The sequence below is a fragment of the Kryptolebias marmoratus genome, linkage group LG4 (assembly GCF_001649575.2).
Source record: "Kryptolebias marmoratus isolate JLee-2015 linkage group LG4, ASM164957v2, whole genome shotgun sequence".
Lineage (NCBI taxonomy): Eukaryota > Metazoa > Chordata > Actinopteri > Cyprinodontiformes > Rivulidae > Kryptolebias > Kryptolebias marmoratus.
In genome coordinates, this window is record NC_051433.1 from 26,598,240 (window position 1) to 26,605,031 (window position 6,792).

Below are 6,792 nucleotides of genomic sequence, written 5' to 3' on the forward strand. Positions count from 1 at the left end.
AGTTGACAGCTCCGCCCCTCTCTTCACCCGAGTGTCCAAAACATGCGGCCGCAGATCAGATGAAACAACAACAAAGTTGATCATTGAACTGCGACCTAGGGTGTCCTGGTGCCAAGAGCACATATGGACACCCTTATGTTTGAACATGGTGTTCGTTATGGACAATCCATGATGAGCACAGAAGTCCAACAACAGAACACCATTCAGGTTCAGATCAGGGGGGCCATTCCTCCCATCCACACCCCTCCAGGTCTCACTGTCATTGCCCACGTGAGCGTTGAAGTCCCCCAGGAGAACAAGGCAGTCCACAGGAGGGGGCACCCTCCAGTAACCCTTCCAAGGACTCCAAAAAGGGTGGGTAATCTGAACTGCTGTTTGGCGCATAAGCACAAACAACAGTCAGGACCCGTCCCCCCACACGTAGGCAGAGGGAGGCTACCCTCTTGTTCACCGGGGTAAACCCCAACATACAGGCACCAAGATGAGGGGCAACAAGTATGCCCACTCTTGCTCGGCGCCTCTCACTGGGGACAACTCCAGAGTGGAAGAGTGTCCAATCAAGGAGACTGGTTCCAGAGCCAGAGCCGTGCGTTGAGGTGAGCCCGACTATTTCTAGCCGGAACCTCTCAACCTCACACACCAGCTCAGGCTCTTTCCCCACCCTCTGGTGGGGAAGGACATTCCACATCCCAAGAGCCAGCTTCTGTAGCCGAGGATCAGACCGCCAAGGTCTCCGCCTTCGGCCACCACCCATCTCACATTGCACTCGACCCCTTTGGCCCCTCCCATAGGTGGTGAGCCCATGGGAAGGGGGACCTACGTATCCTCTTCGGGCTGTGCCCGGCCGGGCTCCATGGGTGAAAGCCCAGCCACCAGGCGCTCGCCAACGTGCCCCACCTCCAGGCCTGGCTCCAGAGTGGGGCCCCGGTGACCCACGTCCGGGCGAGGGAACACTGTGTCCAAGGGTCTTTGGGCTGCACTTCGTCGGGCCCCTCACCTAGGACCTGTCTGCCTTGGGTGACCCTGCTAGGGGCATGAAGCCCCTGACAGCATAGCTCCTAGGATCATTGGGACACTCAAACCCCTCCACCACGATAAGGTGGCAGCCCAGGGAGAGGTCAATTTAACTAATTACCAACCAATTTACTCTACAAAGCAAAAATAAACAAAAATACTAATTATCAACCAAAAATATAGTGAAATAGCTCCTACAAAAACTTTTTTTTTAATTTGTCAATTTAGGAGTTTAGAGTAAAGTCATTATCATGACACAAGCTTTAAAAGGTATGGAAACAACAATAAAAGGGTAAAATAATAATGTAGGCTTTGTGCTGGCAACATATTTCTGTATTAACAAGTTCTCCAGTCTGTTGCTGTAGAACAAGTTTCAACAAGTAAAAAGACATGAATTTTGTACAGGTGGGGAAAAAAATAATGTTTTAATAGTTGAGGTAGCTCTAAGTATTAGTTGAAATTGAACATTATGCAGTTCCTAAAAAGCAGTTCTCAGTAACACATGAATAACAAGACTACATGTCAGTTGTTAGGGTAATAATACTGCCAGGAAAACAATGTCAACAACATTGTCATACTTTTGGGTTTTGTGACCTTTCATCTTGCTGTAACCTTTGGTGTTCAGACAATAACTGGCAGATGTAAAGAGAGAGACAGAAATCAAAACTCATAGATATATGAAGCAATTCAACTCTGAAAAGGCCTGTAGGGCCTTGCTCATGGGTTGGGCTGGCCTCCTCTCATTGCTCAAGGAACAATTACATAAATCTTCAAAGTAAAGCAGGACCTGCGGCACTCACTGTTCCTTATAAAACTTTCATTTCAAAATCCCTCCATATTTCTATACATACAGTGTATGCTTTATACTCAGTTATTCTTGTGTGGTGGAACCAGAGGTGGAAAGTAACAAATTACATTTACACACATTACTGTAATTGAGTATGAATAAATTGAGTATAAAACGTATGAATGTAAGCATATGAATTAGGATCAGGAGGAAAGAAAAAAAAATGAGCACCAAAAGCACCTGCAGGGACTGGATCTGTTCCTTACCTGATCTTTTATCATTAACATGTGTTTTTCTTTGTTTTTCTTCCCATAGAAACTACACTTGGATCAGTCCTTCTGTGTTTGTATGTTTCCCATTCCTATCCTCTCAACCCCAGCCAGCTTAGGCAGCTGGCCGCCCATCCTGATCCTGTTTCTGCTGGAGGTTTCATTACTGGTAAAAGGAACTTGTTTCTTTTTCACTGTCACCAATTTGCTTCTGGATTGTAACAAATCTTGTCTTTCTTAAATAGTTAACTTTTACAACTTTAATTTTATATTGTTTTTGAATGTTTATGTATATTAGCCTGAGATTACTTTTGTTGTCAATTGGCAAATAAATATAATGAATTGAATTGATATTCTGTATTTTCTGGACTATAAAGCTTTTCTGGACTTAAAAGCCTTCAATTTTCTCAATAAACAACAATGCACCTTATAATCTGGAGTGCCTTATATATCTAAGAAGTCGTAATGTTTTAGTACGAATTTGGTAAACTACAAAGCCGCACGGCTTGCAGCATTAAGGCTCAGTTATAGTCGCACTCTGAATTGTCGTGCAGGGCTGTCGAGCAAGCGGTGTAGGCATTTATACTTGACGCTTACGTCGTTGTAGTATTCTTCGAAAAAACAGGGAGCTGTTTTGTTTTGCTTAATGCGCCTTATAGTTTGGTGCACTTTATATATAGCAATATATGTCACCAATCAGACAACGTTGATGAACGAAAGAACTTTACTTATCAATAACTATAAAATATTTATCTTACACAACTAAAATAATGTATACATATATATCAAAATATTTCTTTTTTATTATTTCATTTTTATTTAACTTTTTACGTCTTATTCAAAGTAATGTGAGTGGTGGGGCGGCACCCTTGCGCCCTCTATTGGCCAGCCGCCACTGATATGCACGTACATATACATAGATACATACACATATGAAAATACATAAAAAAATGCAAAAAGTCAAAAATAATAATAAAAATAAATAATAAAAATTACAATAAATATATAAACATATATTCACACATATATAAATATACATACACACATACATACAAAAGGTGTGTTCATGTTATGTGGGTGCATGGGTGCTAGTTAACCCTGTAGAATTTGGTGAACGTGCTTGGAGAAGCCCATGATGCAGCAGCACATTTGGTGTCCAGGGAAACCCCCCTCCTAGCTGCCCAGGAAGCAGAGATGCTCCAGGTAGAGTGTGCCTTCACGCCGACCGGCAAGGAGCAGCGTCCCGCATTGTAGGCGTGGTAGATGACATCCACAATACAGTGGGAGAGACGCTGCTTGGAAAGAGGACAACCTAGCCTTGGACCTCCATAGCACAAGAACAGCTGGTCTGAGCGTCGTATACCTGCACTGGGCACAATAATTCGGACCTATCCCCAGCCACTCCTGATGTAGGCCATAACCTTGCCAATCTCAGTGGCTGGTTACAATGAGAACGGGATAGCACCATGGGCACAAATGCAGTGTTGGGCCGCAAGGTAACACCAGAGCCATCCGGAACCCATCTAAGACATGAGAAACTGACAGCAAGAGCATGTAGCTCGCCAAACCTCTTAGCTGAGACGATAGCTAACAAAAAGGCAGTCTTACATGAGAGCCACTTTAGGTCTGCCTGCGCCAAAGGCTTGAATGGAGAGTGGCACAGAGCTTCAAGAACCAAGGGCAGGTCCCAGACTGGTGGAAGCATTGGCAGGTGCAACCTACGAGCACCACGCAAAAAAAGAGAAACTAGATTATGGCTCCCCACAGTACAGCCGTCAAAGCCAGCATGATTAGATGATATTGCCGCTACATATACCTTAAGTGTTGAAGGAGAGCGGCCCTTATCAAGAAGAGACTGAAGAAACTCCAGGATAGTGACACGATTTCAGAGTAATGCAAAACAAGAGTAACCAGGCGATGGACAAACACAATAGACAGTTTTAAGGTAAGTGAGTTAATTCAGGACCGGGAAGGGGGAAGGGAGCAGGATCTGAAAGAGGATGAGTCTCAGGTGAGTCTCTTGGATGGTTTGTGGGTCGGTGGTAGGCTTTGATAAGGATGTTATGGTGGAGGCTTACGGAAGGTGATAGGGTGCAGGCTCCAGGAAGAGGTGCAGTTCCAGGAATCCCAGGTGAATATTTACAAGGTGCAGGTAAGTGGTTTTCGGGTGGTGGTCGGTCGTGGTAGCCACTCCAGTCGGTGAGTATTTACACGGTGCAGTCGGTAGATTCGTTGGAGGCAGACAGGCTCTGAAGAAGATCCAGCAGGTGAGCATTTGCACAGAACACGGAAGGTCAGATTTGCAGGACGCCGGGCCAGACTTGTTGCAGCAGGAGTCTCCAGGTAAGTTGATTTTAGGCAGGTGCGTGGTGAGCAGAGACAGGATACTGGAGGTATACAGAGGACAAGCAAAGGTAAGTAATTTTCAGGAATACAAAAACCTTGGTTTCTGGCTGAGACTGTTTACCCAGTAGCAAACGATGCTTCCGCGACGAGCTGCTCCCTGCAACTGCCTTAAGAACCCTGGAGCCTGTTGATGAGGACCTGCTGCAGCTGTGCATAATTAGTGAGTCAGCCAATGAGAAGAACCAAGGGAGCCGAACAGGTAAGAGATGGCAGATTGCCACAGATAGTGGACACTGCACAGGTGACTGGATCATCATTGCAGGCAGAACATCACTAGGAAAAGAGCCGCCACCTGTTTTCATATTGCTGGCGAGTAGAGGGTGCCCTGGCATTCTAAAGGGTGCGTCTGACGGGATCTGAATATCCAGTCAGCTGCTGCTGCTCAAGCCGTCCAGTGGCCACACCCAGAGTCTGAGGCATTGAGGGTTGGGCTGCCATAACAGGCCCTCGTCTCTCACCTGCCTGATCTTGTTTCCAAGTCTGCTCTTATGGAAAAGTCACATGAGATCACATGAACATGGTAAAATGTTCCAATATTACTTGAGAAAGTGCATAACACATGTGTCACGTGTGATTTTCACATGTGAAATGAGGAAGGGGTGATATTGCCAAAAAATGATATCACAATATATCTTTTTAAATACCTCGATAACGATATCACAGACGATATTCCACATTTTTTGCTTTTTCATTTTTTATTGGATTTGCCCAAATAAATATGTAACTTCAAAACAGTTTTTTTTTTTTTTTAACGTTTTATAAACAGATTTGACATGTCTCCACCTTTACTTGACACAACATGCTTGCATGACTTGCAAAATCTGGTGGTCTGATCCACATCTTCTATTTTAAAACCAAAATATATCCAAACAACAGAAGTGGCTCCTTTTTTTGGAATTAAGTCAGGACTCTCGGGAGGCATTTCCGTGCTGTGCTCCGCCATGTTTGCTAGGTCACGCTCGCAGCGCTCGTACTTCTTCTTTTTTGTTTTAATGGCAGTTGGCTTCTTATGGTTGGCAAACAACAATGGGAACATTACTGCCACTAGCTGGTAAGAAGTGTGGACCACATACCGCCTCGTGCTGCACAGGTCAGGCTCTGTTAAATTATGTCATCATACAATATCTAAATATTAATTTTTTCACAGGTGTCAAAAAATCCAACAGTATTATTAAACAAGAGGGTATGGCTAGGGATGGTTGGTATAAGTGGGCTAGTTGTGCTAAGCCCTTCCTGGTGTTTACAATATAAATGTAAAATACATAACAAACACAAATTAGAAATATTGTATCACATTTTCTGAAATTTACAACAAAACTGAGAAAATCGAGAAAATCCCAAAGTCTTTCCAACGGGTAACTTTTTACAGCCCCGTTCAGCCCCTTGTCTCACCTTGTACAGAATGATTGACAGGCGTCTTGCCCAGCACCCCTCGGTTTGCTGCTCATTGGCGCTAATTTAGTTCAGCCCAGGGTCAGCCCAAGGCCTCATGCTTTAGGCAATGAGGGTGGACGTACAACAACATTCCTTGAGCGCGAGTGTACATGGGCGTGGTTTATCGTGGACTGAGATAAGTGCAATGGCGAGGAAGATAAACATAAACGAGGTGAATTATTTAATTTCTCACCCGTTTTCCTTAATGCCTTTGGGAGACAAACCAGAAGTGAAAAGGTTGGGAGCAGATAGACCCAAGGATATTCAGTTTTCCTATGGCCTGGTTTCAGTGAAAGGACTGGCTAACAGCAAATGTAGCTAACAGATCTTTAATGAGGTGGTTATTAACATTTTTTGGATCCCAGAATAGTTGTCGGAGTGAGCTTCTCTTTAAATAAGGTAGGATTCATTAAAAAAAAAACTTTCCAATATTGCATGTCTTGTTTGATTTTACCTTATCACTGTGATTAGGAATTGTGTCAAGGAGTGTGGTGCAGTGTTATTCAAAGCTGTTTGACTGGGAAATGATTATAGCTGAAACTCTTAATGAAGGGAATGAAGTATTGGAAAACTGACAGTGGCTATGTGTAAGATTGGTTTTTGGTTGTGGTTTGTTTTAAGGTTGTCTTTCATAATGTCAATTTATAGCAGGTTTCTTTATTTCAAATTGGATGCTTCTGTTGTTGGAATCCAAACTGCAGCATTTTATTATACATTATTAGCCCACCCTACAAATATTACCACCATCCGCCACTGGGTATGGCATACCCCTATGTGAAACATTGAGTTTTTCATATGTGAATTTCATATATTTTTTATTTACATAACTCTCCTGGCCAGTCCTGTTTTTGTGTCCCCTGCACTTCTGGCTTTGTTTTCATT